The sequence below is a fragment of the Camellia sinensis genome, chromosome 1 (genome assembly GCF_055761805.1).
Source record: "Camellia sinensis isolate YWXY chromosome 1, ASM5576180v1, whole genome shotgun sequence".
Lineage (NCBI taxonomy): Eukaryota > Viridiplantae > Streptophyta > Magnoliopsida > Ericales > Theaceae > Camellia > Camellia sinensis.
In genome coordinates this window covers 217197641-217213044 of record NC_138961.1, presented here as the reverse complement: position 1 = coordinate 217213044, position 15404 = coordinate 217197641, and positions in this window count along the sequence as shown.

Here is a 15404-nt window from a genome sequence, read left to right as displayed (position 1 = left end):
CCTTTCTTTTTCCTTGGCCTACCAAAAATAAATAAGATTTATTTAGAATATGAAAAAAATGTAAATAAAATATACAGTGTTCAACTTGATTTTTTGACTTACCTTAGAATTGCGGATAATATTAAGATTACACTCATCACAAATAACAACACCGATATTCCTAGTCCAATGGAGGAATGGGCTTGCATGAGTAGGCCTACAAATATTTGTTGTGTACAAAATAAAATTTATAAAATAAAATCTTAAAAACAAGGATATGTATTTATAGAATTAAAAACAGTTTTTTACCAATTCCTTTGTGAAGCTAAAGATGTTCTTGGCAAAGTGAGAATAGCATACACTACTCCTTTTTGGTCGATGGAGTATTAGTTGTATAGCGATTCTGGTTTTGACCCGACACTTGTGGTTGTCTAGACTCCGATTTCTGGTTTCTAAATGCAGTTCATTACCTTTTACTCTTTATTCCTCCTTAAATTTGGTTATTTAGACGTGTTGAGTGTGTTTGGAACATGTTGGTTGCTTGGTTTTCAAACCTTGTGTTGCCTAGGATTTTGGCCTTCCGCTCGAGCGGCCTTTCCTATGCTCGAGCGGGGTTTGCAAACTCTCAATACTTTGCACGTCTGCGAAAGTACTTGAGGGGTGTTTTTCACACTCGAGCGGGTCGGCGCTCAAGCAACCTTTCTTGAGCTCGAGCTGTTTGTCTGTTGTCTACAAAAATATTGGATGTGTGTATTCTGCGCTCAAGCTGGTATCTTCTTGCACTCGAGCAGAACAACTTATTGTGTCTGACGCTAGAGCGTCAACTCTTCCACTCAAGCAAACTGTGCGTATATCAGATAGCGAAAGTGACATTTTATATCACTTTTTCATTCTTTTCTTTCTCTAAAACTTTCCAAAAACCTAGATCTTGACTCTCTCTCTCTTTAAAATACTCTCTCTTTCTCTCTACATTTAGGCTTAGATCCTTTGGGTTCTCTACCTTACTGTGTTTGGGAAAAGGGTAGAGCCTCTTGAAAGCTTCATTTTGATCTGATTGGAGTTTGGTTTCGGCATCGTTGAAGTTTTGTTCTTGCTCCATTGATCTTCTAAACTTGAGGTTGGAATTTTCTACACTTTAATATGATTTTTAACTTAGTTATTTGTCATTGTGTAACAATGGTGGGATTTGGGGGTAATGTGAGCAAAGCTAGGGTTTGGGTGTAAAATGGAAAGAGGGGTTTTTGGTGAATGAGAGAAAAATGATTGTGGGGTTTGAAAATTGTATTGTATGGTGTCAAAATTGTTGATTTTGGTACTTGGTTGATACTTGAGAAAAGAGGAGGTTTGCCCTAAAATGATCGTAATATTTATTTTGTATGAATAAATGAAATTGGTGTTGTAAATATGAAATTGAACAAGGATTGAAATAAATTGTGGAATTTAGTAGATGATAAGCCTTATCCTTGGAAATTTTGAATAAATTATCAATCTTGAGATTGTATATCTGTTTAGAAATAACTGTATTGGGCTATCGGTGGAGGATAGCTATGATTGTTGTAGAAATTGCATGAGGATTAGGTGAATTAAAACTAATCCATGGTTGGGTATCATTGAATATGATTATGTTTTAAATACATTGTATATGTATGATAGTTTGGAAGAAGAAAGGGAATGTACTCCATGTGTGATTATATGTTTAAATACGTTGTATATGTATGATTGTTTGAAAGGAGAATGGGGATGGACTCCATTGTTTAGAAAGAGAAAGGGGATAGACTCCATTATAATTAAGTTGGCCGGAGTGCCCTGGATGAAAGTCCCGAAATCTATACATGGGTGCTGATCTCGTGGACGAAATTTTCATAAAAGGGCAGTTTTAAATGTTTGTGTTAATAGTGTGATTATAGAACCATTGAGTTGTAGTCTCATTTAGGTTGTCGAAGAAATAATGAATTTGGCTCATGTATTGAAATGAATTAAAAGAAAATGAAATGAACTATGGATTTGGTATTCTATGATTATATAAATTGTGAATGATTTATCCCTGGCATTGTATATGCACCTTGTACTTATATCTTTGTTAAACCTCATATATTATGTTAGATTATTCCTGCTGGGCTGTGGCTCACCCTATTTGGGAAAAACATTTTCAGGTAATGATGTCATGCCTCTGCCAAGACAATAGCATTGGAGGGACTTTTGGGAAGCAAGAGCTTCTTTGCTTTGTTTCACTTTTTGTATAGCCTAGGGCTTAAATTGTATGAGCTAGTCTCATTTTTGGTTATAACCAAGCCAAGACTTGAAAAGGTGTAAGCCTATAGGGAATTTATTTATGTTAAACCCTTTTGTACTATAAACTCTATGAAATGAAAAGAACAATGTACTCTAATTTATGCAGTTATTTATACGTTTTGGGTTATATTCATTGTATAATTTTGGGGCCATTATAACTTGGTATTAGAGTGTACCAGGTTTGAATACTTTGGGTATGTAGGGAGTGGTTAGCACCACAACGGGTTTGTCTCGATCGCTAAAGACTTAAGTGTGAATGATATGTTCTTATATGATAACATGCTTATGTGATTATATGGGTATGGAATTGAATTTCTAGGATGTTGATTGAGTGTACGAGTTTCTAGGAGTCCTGTTAGAAAGGCACCTAATCACTGTTGTTTCTAATTGGCAACGCTACAGGACGATCATTATCCGGAAATGAAATTCATGTGTTTATGTGAATGCGTGCTTACATGGAGTGAATTATTGTTGTCCATCGTATTAGTACGCGAGTGAGTTAGCTTCGACACATTTGTGAATGTGCTAATTTCTTTTGTTACCTTTATTAGGATGTCAAGACGTGGATGCGGTGGTAGGCGTAATAGGCCTAGACAGTAGGAGATGCTGGTACCGGATGATATTCTGGCACAGGAGGAGGGTGTTGGTCAGGCCAATGTGGCCGAACCAGTTGGTCAACAAGCCATGGGTGCCTTAGCCCGCGCAATGACCGGAGCATTAAGGGAACCCATGGACATTCTCAGGGCTGAGAATCAAGTCCAAGCCCAAGTAGCTAAAGTAGGGCCATCTTTCTTGAAGAAAGAGTTCTTTCGGTTGAATCCGGAGGAATTTTTGGGTGTTCCCAAGGAGCCACTGAAGGCTGATGAGTGACTAGAACAGATGGTGAAGACGTTTGAGATGCTCAGCATCGAAGATGGAGGTTTGAGAGTGACCTTGGTGTCTTTCCAGTTGAAGAGAGACACAGGTCAGTGGTGGAAGTATGCATGGGTGTGCATTGACAGGACTTGGGAGGCCTTCGTCGACGCCTTCCCAAAGAAGTTTCTGCCTTCCACAGTTAGGGAGAAGTTGAGATACCAGTTTTCTAAGCTGGTGCAGTTGAACACACCTGTGACAGAGTTCAAAGCCGCCTTTACTAGCTTGTCTAGGTTTGCACCTAAGTTAGTAGCGACTGAGGAGTGTCGTTGCTTGGAGTTTGAGAAACGGTTGAGGACCGAACTCATTTTCAGATTGGCCGGATCCATGATTAGAGACTATGGGCGCCTTGCGGAGGCAGAAGCCCATCTTGAGACCATTATACAAACTGAGGAGGAGAGGATGAGGGGCTCCAAGAAGAGTCAAGACAGTCAAGGGGACAGTAAGAGGTAGAGGGGTTCTAATCCTCAACCATCCTAGAAGACTCAACCGAGGTCCACTTTTCCAGTGCCGAGTTCTGGTTTTGGAAGAGGTGGTCAGGGGGATTTCACTTGTTTCAATTGTGGTCAGTTGGGCCACAAGTCTCCAGCTTGCTCGCAGGGAGGAGGAGGGTAGCAAGCAGCATCATCTTCGGCTCGTTCTCAGGGCCAAAGTCAAGGGAGAGGCCAGCCGCTCACTTGTTATTAGTGTGGGCAAGTGGGGCACCTAAAGAGATTCTGTCCACAGTTGGGTGGCACATCGGGTGTGTCTAGTTTGAAGCAGACACAGAGTCACCAACCTACACAATCAGAATAGGCCTCGAGGGCTAATTAAGGAGCCTCTTCGGTTCAGTCAGTACATCAAACTCATGCTCCGAGGTGTGAGCAAATTGAGCAGAGGCCTACTAGGCGTGTGTACACTGTTGCGGTGCCAGGTCCTGTACCTGCTCCTTCAGTAGTGAGAGGTACCTTCTTGTTTTTCAATTTAGTTGCTAATTTGTTGATTGATACGAGTGCATCCCATTCTTTTATTTCGTCTGCATTTGCATCGGTTTTGGGGTTGGAGTTGGCACAGTTTGCTTCTCCTATTTGTGTAGAGTCATCTACTAGTGGTGAAGTTATTTTCCAACAGAGATGTCGGGGTCATGACATAGAGGTTGCCAGTCGTCGACTTTCATTTGCATTTTTTTTGCTTGACATGTCTAGTTTTGACGTTATTTTGGATATGGACTGGTTATCATCATACCGGGCTGTTATAGATTGTTACCGTCAGAGGGTTACTATATGTACCCTAAGCGGCAATTTTTTTTATTTCTTGGGGGACCGGGTGGATAGAGTTTTATCACTGGTATACGATCCACGTGAATGGAGTGAACTTAGTTGTCTTCTTGCCAGCTTTTTGAGTAGTGAATGTGATAAAGTCCGGGTTGAGTTACCAAGGATGGTATGTGAATATCAAATGTCTTTCTCGAGGATCTTACTAGTTTACCACCTCACTGAGAGATCGAGTTCTTTATTAATTTAGTGTCTGGCACGGCACCGATTTCTATGGCACCGTATCAGTGTGCACCTACTACGTTGAGTGAGTTGAAGGTTTAACTCTAGGAATTGTTAGATAAGGGTTTTATCTGTGACAACCCTCACCACTGATTAGTGCTAATCTATGATTAAGCATGTTAAGTAACTGATTGACTGAAATTCTGACTGATTGATTTGAGTGTATTAGTTTGAATGCATGTCTATCTGTTTGACTGTTAATTGATCTGTTCATGTTTTATGTTTTAAACTGTAAATTGAAGGCCTTATCGGCGGCTGAATCTGAAATCGATTAGTGTTTTATGCTAATTAGAATTTATGTGATTTTATGGTATGTTTAATTGAAATTTGATTTGGTATGATTAAATTGGATTAAATAATGTTGAATTACATTAGTTGGCTTATTTACCCTTTTTCCATTAGTGGGCCACTACCTACAACATTGTTTGGAGCCTTTGATACATCATTCTTGTTCAATCTTTAGAGATAAAACCGTAGGAGAGAGTGAGAGAGGAGAGTTTGGTTTCATCTAAGAGAATTACTTGGAGAACTTGAAGATTTTGAAGAGATATTGCATAATTGAGCTCCTAGACTTGAAATTGAAGACTTAAGGTAGAGCTTTTACCTTCTTGTTTGTGAATTGAGTAGGTTCTTGCATGGTTTAGAAGATGTTGAGGTCTAGGGCCAAGTTATGGCTTAAAATGTTGAATTAAGGCTTAAATCATGCATGCATGTTTACATTCTTGTATTTTGAGGTTGTTTTCATAGAATCCTCTCATGCATGTCCATATTTGGGTTATAGTTCATGAATTCATCATGTTTTGGAGTGAATTGACTCATTTGATCAATTATTTGAAGCTTTGATTTCAATTGAAGTCATGCATGTTGCATGTTCATCATGTTCTTGAAGTTTTGTTTGAAAATGGGTTCAATTGACTCACCCTTGGGCTTTGATTTTACAAATTGATCTTCAAAACATGTTATATTATGGGTTTAAAGTGTTTTTCCAGAAAATGGGCCCAAGAGGTTGAGTTTTGATGTGTTGAATGTTGAGTTTCATGCTTGGAGACAAATCTAGAAATTCTAGATTTTGGATCCACGCTCGAGTGAGGAACTTCACGCTTGAGCGTACACTCTGAGTTCATGCAGTCCGCTCGAGCGAGTAAAGTAACGCTCGAGCGTGAAATGCGCGTATCCAGTACTTTGCATGCGTTTACAGCCCGCTCGAGCGAGGGAATGCACGCTCGAGCGAGGACTTGTGTCTCACGCTCGAGCGGGGGTCGAGAGCCCGTCGAGCGTGAATTTCATGCATCCAGTACTTTTGCAGTCCGCTCGAGCGAGGAAAGTCACGCTCGAGTGGAGCTCCTTTGTCTGCATGTCCGCTCAAGTGTAGAAAGCCGAGCTCGAGCAAGACCCCTATTTTCTGAAAATTCTAAAAAGTGTTTTAAAGTGCATCTTTGCATCCTCATTCCATCCTAGGCATTCCTAGGCCTAGTTTAAGGCATCTTAATGAGGATAATGCTATAGAACCACACCGAGTCAAGATAGGGACTAAGTTATTGTTTCCTAAACGTGCAACATAGTGTGTGTTCATCCCGTAACTGTGTAGGGTTGGCATCCGAGGACGCTCACTAGCCTATCTATAACCCAGAACTCTGTGAGTAACAATGTTGTAAAGATATATTCAATCATGAATACTTTCTGAATGATTAACTGTACTACTTTCTGAAATGATATTTCTTACTGAATGAATGCTTGTCCTATTTGAGAACTGTATTCGTGGCATCCATAGCAATTTACTGTTACTGTACTGTACTGTTACTGTCACAGAGATCTCTGTCGGTTCCCATATTAGAACCACTACTGTTTACTGTTATGATGGCCATCAACTGACTGTTCGGTCTATTAAGACCTACTGTATTATCTTGCTATGGGATGTGCCACTTATGACTGCCATGATCGAATAACTGATATACTGTTCAAATGACTGTTTTAAATACTGAAAGGACATTCATTCTTAACTTCTTTACGCATATGTTATTCACTGGGCTTAAGCTTACTGTTTATATATATATATATATGTAGGTGTCTAGGCACCGGATCGGAGCTAGGAGTGTTGGGTTAAACTCCCTTTTGTCAAGCCAACCAACGTGCCTCACTGCGAGGTTCCAAGTGTGTTCAAGCTTAGGCTTTTTGGGGGGTCTCAGTTCACCCTTCTGTCTCTATTTTGTATAGACTGTATAGACTTGTACTGTACTGTTATGGTAGGGATTTGGTCCCTAACCTGAATGCCTATATACGATGTGTGTACATACTGCTTTTGTTCCGAATGTGAATGTATTATGAAAAGTCTTTTTGCATTCAGACTGTCACAGCTCATTGGACATCTTTTAATTACTGTTTTGGTTTCCGCCCACCCCTGTACTCTGTATTACTGTTATTACTGTTAAGTAGGCATTTGGTAATCACAGATTACTGGTTGGTTACGGTGCTAAACCCATAGGGGCGGGTTTGGGTCGTGACATTATCCGCCCTAGTACTTCACCTTGGGGAGCACTGGCTCTCTTTGCTAAAAAGATAGATGGAGCGTTGCGACTTTGTATTGATTATCAGAAGTTGAACTGGGTAACTATTAAGAACAAGTACCCAATGCCTCATATAGATGATCTATTTGATCAGTTGAAAGGGTCTTGTTGTTTCTCTAAGATAGACCTGAGATCGGGTTATCATCAGTTGAGGGTAAATGAGGAGGACATCCCGAAGACGGCATTCCGTGTACGGTATAGCCATTATGAGTTTCTAGTGATGTCTTTTGGGTTGACCAATGCACTGGCTATATTTATGGATTTGATAAACCAGATTTTCCGCGAGTTCCTAGATCGCTTTGCTTTGTGGTCGTCTTTGTAGACGATATCTTGATTTATTCACCCTCCGAGGAGGAACACAGGGAGCACTTACGAGTGGTACTTGAATTACTTAGAGCCCACAAACTGTATGCTAGTTTGGGAAGTGTGAGTTCTGGCTGAAAGAGGTTAAATTCTTAGGCCATATGGTATCCGGAAAAGGGGTGACTGTAGATTCATCCAAGATAGAGGCAGTGCAGGATTGGGCACAACCTAAGAATGCTTTTGAGATCCGTAGTTTCCTGGGGTTGGCCAAGTATTATCGGAGGTTTGTGAAAGATTTCTCTTGACTAGCCTCACCTTTGACTAGATTGACGAGGAAGGGAGTTAAATTTGTGTGGAGTGAGACTTGCAAGAAATCATTTCAAGAGCTTAAGGTTAGACTTACCATAGCTCTAGTCTTGTTTATTTCGGAGAGGGGTTTGGGTTATTCAGTATATTGTGATGCCTCACAGGAAGGTTTGGGTTGTGTTTTGATGCAAGAGGGAAAGGTAGTGGCCTATGGCTCGCGACAGTTGAAAACACATGAGAGGAATTACCTTACTCACGACTTAGAGTTAGCAACAGTGATCTTTGCCTTAAAGATTTGAAGGCATTACCTTTATGGTGAGAAGTGCGAGGTGTTTTCCGATCACAAGAGTCTGAAGTATCTGTTTACATAGAAAGACTTGAATTTAAGACAAAGGAGGTGGATGGAGTTCATAGAGAACTATGATTTTAAGTTACATTATCATCCGGGAAATGCTAATGTTGTGGTCGACGCCTTGAGTAAGAAGTCAATTAGCAGTGTGGCTTGTATCGCAGTTCGAGAATGGGAGATGTTGGGTACTCTTGGTGAGTTTGACTTGCATTTGGGCGAGTCTGTTGAGTCTACAGCCTTGTTTTTAGTGGTTGCACAACCTACACTTGTGAATTGAGTATTAGAAGTATAGAAGGGTGACCTTGAGGTAGAATCCCTCTGAGAGAAGGTTTCCAATGGAAAGGTAGAGAAGGGTTTGAATGTGTTTCCTGACTAGAATGTGAGATACCGTGACCATTTGTTCGTGCCGGAGTCTTGCCGAGAGGAAATACTTTGAGAGTTTCACCATTCATGCCTTGCGGTGTATCTGGAAGGCACAAAGATGTACCACAACCTTAGTCACCAATTTTGGTGAAGAGGTATGAAAAAGGATATAGCCGTGTTTGTATCGAAATGCCTTACTTGTCAACAAGTGAAGGCCAAGCATCAGAGGCCAGTGGGTTTGTTGCAATCCTTGCCTATAGCCAAGTGAAAGTGGGAGCATGTCACGATGGATTTTTTTGTGGGCCTTCCAAGGACTCAACAGGATAGTGATGTCATTTGGATGGTAATTGACCGGTTGACCAAGTCGGCGCACTTTATAGCTATGCACGTGAGCTATTCGGTAGACTATCTTGCTGACCTTTACATTAGGGACATAGTGAGGTTGCATGGGGTCCCTGTAACGATTATTTCAGATAGAGATCCACGTTTTATAGCTTGATTGTGGCAGAGTTTGCAGAGTGCCTTGGGCACTAGACTGACTTTTAGCACAGTGTATCACCCTCAGACTGACGGGCAGTCCAAGCGTACCATTCAGATCCTTGAGGATATACTTCGAGGTTGTGTCTTTGATTTTAAAAGGTTGTGAGAGAGGCACTTGTCCTTAGTGGAGTTTGCCTATAATAACAGCTTCCAATCGAGTATTGGCATGGCACCATTTGAGGCCTTTTATGGCCGACCGTGTAGATCTCCGGTGTGTTAGGCCGAGGTGGGTGATGCACCTTTGTTGGGCCCAAAGTTAGTTCAAGAAATGACGGAGAAGGTAGCATTATTCGTAAGAGGCTAGTTACAGCTCAGAGTCGCCAGAAAAGTTATGTCGACCGTAGGAGAAGACCCTTGTCTTTTGAGGTGGGAGATCATGTCTTTTTGAAAATATCACCTAGGCGGGGTTTGATGAGATTCGGGAAGAGTGGGAAGTTATCCCCTCGGTTTATTGGCCCTTTTGAGATCCTTGAGCGGATTAAGGAGGTTGCTTATCATTTGGCGTAACCGCCACAACTTTTCGGAGTTCATGACGTGTTTCATATTAGTATGCTTCAGAAGTATGAGCCGGATCCATCATGCATATTGGATTGTGTAGACGTCCCCGAACGCCCCGGGAGGAACGAGCTCCCGTTCTGTTCATATTGGGGTCACTACAGCTCAGGACTCTCAAATTTGTCACGGTTCTAAGTCTGAACCAAAGAGTCCAAATCCGGCAAATCGTTTTGAGAAAACTGATTTTTGAAGGAAGTGCCAAACATGGACTGCTTTGCCAGATACAGAGTCGCCACCTAAATATTTTATTTTTGGGGAAATTTAGGAAACCCTGACTCGGTGCCAAAGGCCACGTGTCCGTCATCACCAAAGTTGCCTCGGCTCGGGAACTTGGGTACGATTGGGGAAGGTCACTTCGTGAGCACCCCCGCTCGCCCGGTCAGAGACCGGCCTCTACTAACCATGATATCTATTTTTGAAAACTTTGTGTGTTCTTATTCCGGTTATTAGCCTAGGTTACTATGTGATGCACACAGCATATAAGTATAGACTGGGTCGCCCGAATTGGAACAAAACATTTCATGCTTGTTTATTTGAAAATGGTTTGATGGTGCTACCCGCAGGTAGGCTTAAAATGCAGATTTTGCCACCCTCAGGTGGGCTTAGAAAAGATGGTTTTGCCACTATCTAGTGGGCTTAAAACACACAGTGAATGAATTGTTCCAATCCAAATAACCCAACCTTCACCCACAGGCATTCAGGCAGTTATATCACATAAGCATATAGCCTCATGGTAAGCATGCTATTCATGGCATTCACTCACACGCATGCAAGGATGCTAAAGCATAAAACTCACCAAGTACTCCAAGCCAAAACATAAACTATATTAGAAATCATGCATGATCCTTAAGTATACAGAGATGCCTAATGCAACACATGCAAAAATGCAAACTATAGCAGGCTCGGCTATTCTAAACATGGCATATGAAATGCTACAACTAACATGTATTCAATTTGGAATTGAAATACAAATGCAGTTAGTATGATGCGCCGAGCCCGGGGCATGCAAAACAGATGAATGATGCAAACATGCTGTCATACTGTATGCTAATTGAGAGATGCCCTAATCTAACCATCATAAGCAGGTAAATAAAAGGGAGAAAGACGTGGGGTTGGAAGACATACAACACACTCACGCACACTTATTACAATTATGCCCTCGCACAGAGGGTCCGAATAAATATACAGTCCCGGATAAAAGAATATTACAGTCCGAATAATATACAAATTCCTAATTAATTAACAAATTAACTAAGAAAACTGTAAAACTGGCGTGCAAGCCAGGGACTGCTTTGCTTCTGATGAATGATGTATGTCTGGGCTGCCTTGCGCGGAAATCCACCGGGATGCCCCAATTAGCCTCTGTTTAGCAGTTATTCTTGGAAAGCGTGCCAGACTCTGAAAAGTTACTGATTCTTTATTTTGCTGCAACAGAGGGCAGGAAAGGGCATAGCAATGTATTTTCACAGATATATGCATGCCTCGATCCTCGTGCCACCAATCACGCATATCGATGCATGATGGCAGAGGAGTCGAAATGTGCAACTCAATATAGAATGAATGCACGTATAAACACAACAAGAACCTAACTCCATCATGGATGATCCGGAGTGTCAGTGACTAGGGAATTGAGACACGTTCCGTCACTCGGAGTACGAAACGCACCTCGTTTCCCGTGCCCGGGCTAACTTCTATCCCGAACACGATGCAATATGCATGATATGCATGAATGCAACTAAGATACAGCCTAGGCATGCACAATGCTATGAAAATGAGATGTCTCGAAAAGCGTGCACACGGGCACGCAAACTGAGAAAATGACATACGCAATGCAAATGACATAGAAATGTAATATGGACTTACACTAACATGAGAGAGACTCAGCCACACTCACATAAGAGGCCGATGGATGAAAATGAAGTGCCTCGAAACGCGTGCACACGGGCACGCAAATCGAGGCAATGGCATACGCGATGCAATATGGCTAAAATGGCATAGAGAATGCAACATGGACTTACACTAACATGAGAGAGCCTCAGCCGCACTCACATAAGAGGCCGATGGATGAAAATGAAGTGCCTCGAAATGCGTGCAGACGGGCACGCAAACCGAGGCAATGGCATATGCAATGCAATAGCATGGAAAATGATATGCAAACATGCTAATGGAATTTCAGCACTGAAATGTGGGGAAAACAGCCCCGCAATAAGGCGAAAACACACCCGATGCATGGAATAGTCCCGAAACATGAATTTCGGGACCCGAAATGGCCTATAGCTATACCAAATATGCACAATATGGACATGCAATGAATAGACAGTAGCAAGGCAGCCTCAAAATTAGCATTTTACCAGTACAAATCATGGCCAAACAGCAAGCAAAGATAGGGCAACAATGGCATGCAAAAATAGAGGTCAAGAGAGGGCAATGAAACAAGTGGTATATGTAAAACCCAAACTGAAAAATGCCCTTCTACAACACTGAAGAGGGACCAAAAATATGCACATTTACAGTTTATGGCAGCCCCAAAATCAGTATACAAACATGCTAGAAATGCAATGCAAAATGAGGCTCAAAAGTGGCTATAATACAAAGCATACAAAATATTCAACAAACAGCCAAAGACCCTTAATGAAACATGAATAATGGGCCAAAATAAGACTATTTCTAGTACTGTAAAAAGGCCAAAAACCGAAGCATAATAGGCTGCCAAAACATGCAAAAATGGGACCCAAAAGAGAATATAAAGGCAAGTATAGCATGGAGGTCCCAAACAGTGTTGAGCCCTAAATGAAACATGAAGAATGGGCCAAAATAAGACTATTTTTAGTACTGTAAAAAGGCCAAAAACCGAGGCATAATAGGCTGCCAAAACATGCAAAAATGGGACCCAAAAGAGAATATAAAGGCAAGTATAGCATGGAGGTCCCAAACAGTGTTGAGCCCTTAAGTAAAAGTGAAAAAGAGCTCAAAATAAGGCCACTTTCAGTTAGGGCCGGAGCTCAAAACAGTAAGCATATATGGCTAAGGAATGTTGCAAAAATAAGCTCAAAAATGGGGAAATGGTACTCACCCTTGAAGACAAGTCTTTTGTTGCTTCTTGGCTTTGAGAAATGGTGCCTCTTAGCTGCTGGAAAGCTTCCCAAGTTGCTGGAAATGGAGTGGTGGTAGTGGTGCTTGGTGGTGATGAAGGAATGGAACTTAGGAGTTTTTGAGAAAATGAGAGAGATAGAGGGAGATTTGGATGCCTATGCTTGAAGTAATATTTTTCTAACCCCTAATACCAATGCTTGCAGCTGGTTATAAGGACCAAAAGGAGGGGGAGTATGGAAGGAAAAGGTGGGGGGAAAGGACCAAGGCTTTCCCCCACAAAATATCCCCCGGATACAGATGTTTCTGGGGAACAACAGCTATACAGCTGTAAAGTGCCAATTGAGAGGATCATGGCCGGCCACCTTTTAGAGTTGCAGGTGGCCGGCCGGCCACCCCCCCTAGCCGGCCGGCTAGGGGTCAAAAGGGTCAAGTTGAGTTAGTGGCCGGCCACCACAAAAAGATGGCCTCCCAGGTCCCCTCATCACAACCCTGTGGTTCGAATTTGGAAACTCTAAAACAGGAGAGAGAACAAGCCATTTTTAGGAGGGGTTCAAAAGGTTCAATTGGAGTTTCTGGCCGGCCATAAACTTTTAGGGTCCTCCCATGTGTGTACAACACAAATATGTGGTTTGGGGTTGAAGAAAGTGGCTCCAAGGTGTTCAACATTGGCTCGGAAGTGAGAAAAACGAGTGCCGGAGGGCAAAAATGGAATATAACTGGTTGCCAAGATAATTGCTGGCCTCCCACCCTCCAGTGACCTTCCCGGTGATGAAACAGAGGTACCTGCCAAAAATGAACAAAAATCGATGCAAAACGAATGCTCGGGGGCCAAAACACGCAGTTCGGGGTCCCGAAAATGGGTTGCTAAGCATCGAAAGTGGCGTTCGGCCACGAAGTGGGTTTCTTAGACTCCAGTGTCCCTTGAAAGGGAGAAAATAAGATGCATGCCAAAATATAGAGCAAACGGAGATGGTTAAGCGGTCCCGAACCGAGGCACACGGCCAACGGTCCCGAAAAATCGGAAACCGGGCTCCGAAATGGGCAAAACGGCCTATAGCCACAAAATGTAGCCCACGGCCACTGAGAGATGGTCTACAGGACCTCTCCCTCCCCTCAGGAAAAGAAACAGAGAAAACCGAGCCTGGTTCGCAAACCGAGGCAAGGCACAGAAGAGGGTTCGGATATCTAGAGGCAGGGCTGACGGCCAAGACTCTGAAACTTCTGAACGAGCACATTATGCAATATCACCAAGTGCTCAACTAGTGACGTCTGAGTCTCAAGGTCGGTCAAAAATGGGGTGTCTACAGTTGCCCCTCTTTGACAGAACTCGGAAGTCACAAGTGACGGGAGTGAATGTCAAAGCCCAGAGACGACCCATTTTTGACAAGGCCGAAGACTTAGACAAACGTACAAGATAAACAGAGATGTGCCCGCAGGCATGCCCGCAGGCAAAGGTGGCAAAATGCAAAGCGATATGCACAGAGCCGGAGGTGACTTATGATCATGTCAAGAAAGCTGTAATGAAGCATACCATGCCACAGTTTTAAGCAAGTGAATACGAATCTAACTACATTTCATGCAGAAAGGATGTAAGAAAATTACGCAATTCTCATTGCGTCTCACGCGGAGAAGGCTAAAAGCGACTACTGAGAATACCCGGAGTCTCACAAACAACATCTCTCTGCGTATCACACATAGGAGAGGAAGAAGGTAAACCTCTCAGCGTATCACACGGAAAAGAGGAAAGGCAAATTTCTCAGCGTATCACACGCAAGAGAAAACCTCTCAGCATATCACACGCAAGGAAGGAAAGATAAATTTCTCAGCGTATCACACGCAAGAGAAAACCTCTCAGCATATCACATGCAAGAGAGAAAAGGGAAACTTCTCAGCGTATCACACGCAAGAGAAAACCTCTCAGCATATCACATGCAGGGGAGGAAAGGGAAACTTCTCAGCGTATCACACGCAAGAGAAAACCTCTCAGCATATCACATGCAAGGGAGGAAAGATAAATTTCTCAGCGTATCACATGCAAGAGAAAACCTCTCAGCATATCACATGCAAGAGAGAAAAGATAAATTTCTCAGCGTATCACACGCAAGAGAAAACCTCTCAGCATATCACATGCAAGAGAGAAAAGGGAAATTTCTCAGCGTATCACACGCAAGAAAAAACCTCTCAGCATATCACATGCAAGAGAGAAAAGATAAATTTCTCAGCGTATCACACGCAAGAGAAAACCTCTCAGCATATCACATGCAAGAGAGAAAAGATAAATTTCTCAGCGTATCACACGCAAGAGAGAAAAGGGAAATTTCTCAGCGTATCACACGCAAGAGAAAACCTCTCAACATATCACATGCAAGAGAGAAAAGATAAATTTCTCAGCGTATCACACGCAAGAGAAAACCTCTTAGCATATCACATGCAAGAGAGAAAAGAGATGAATGAACACCGGAACTCATCCGAATGTTCGAAACCAAAGATGCAGTAACGCATCGCATGCGAGAGGAGAAAAGACGACAATTGTAAGCGAAAATGTGCATAACGACGCAGGTGAAGTGTACATAACAATGCAAGTAATGAGCATAATAATGCCAGATACAATGC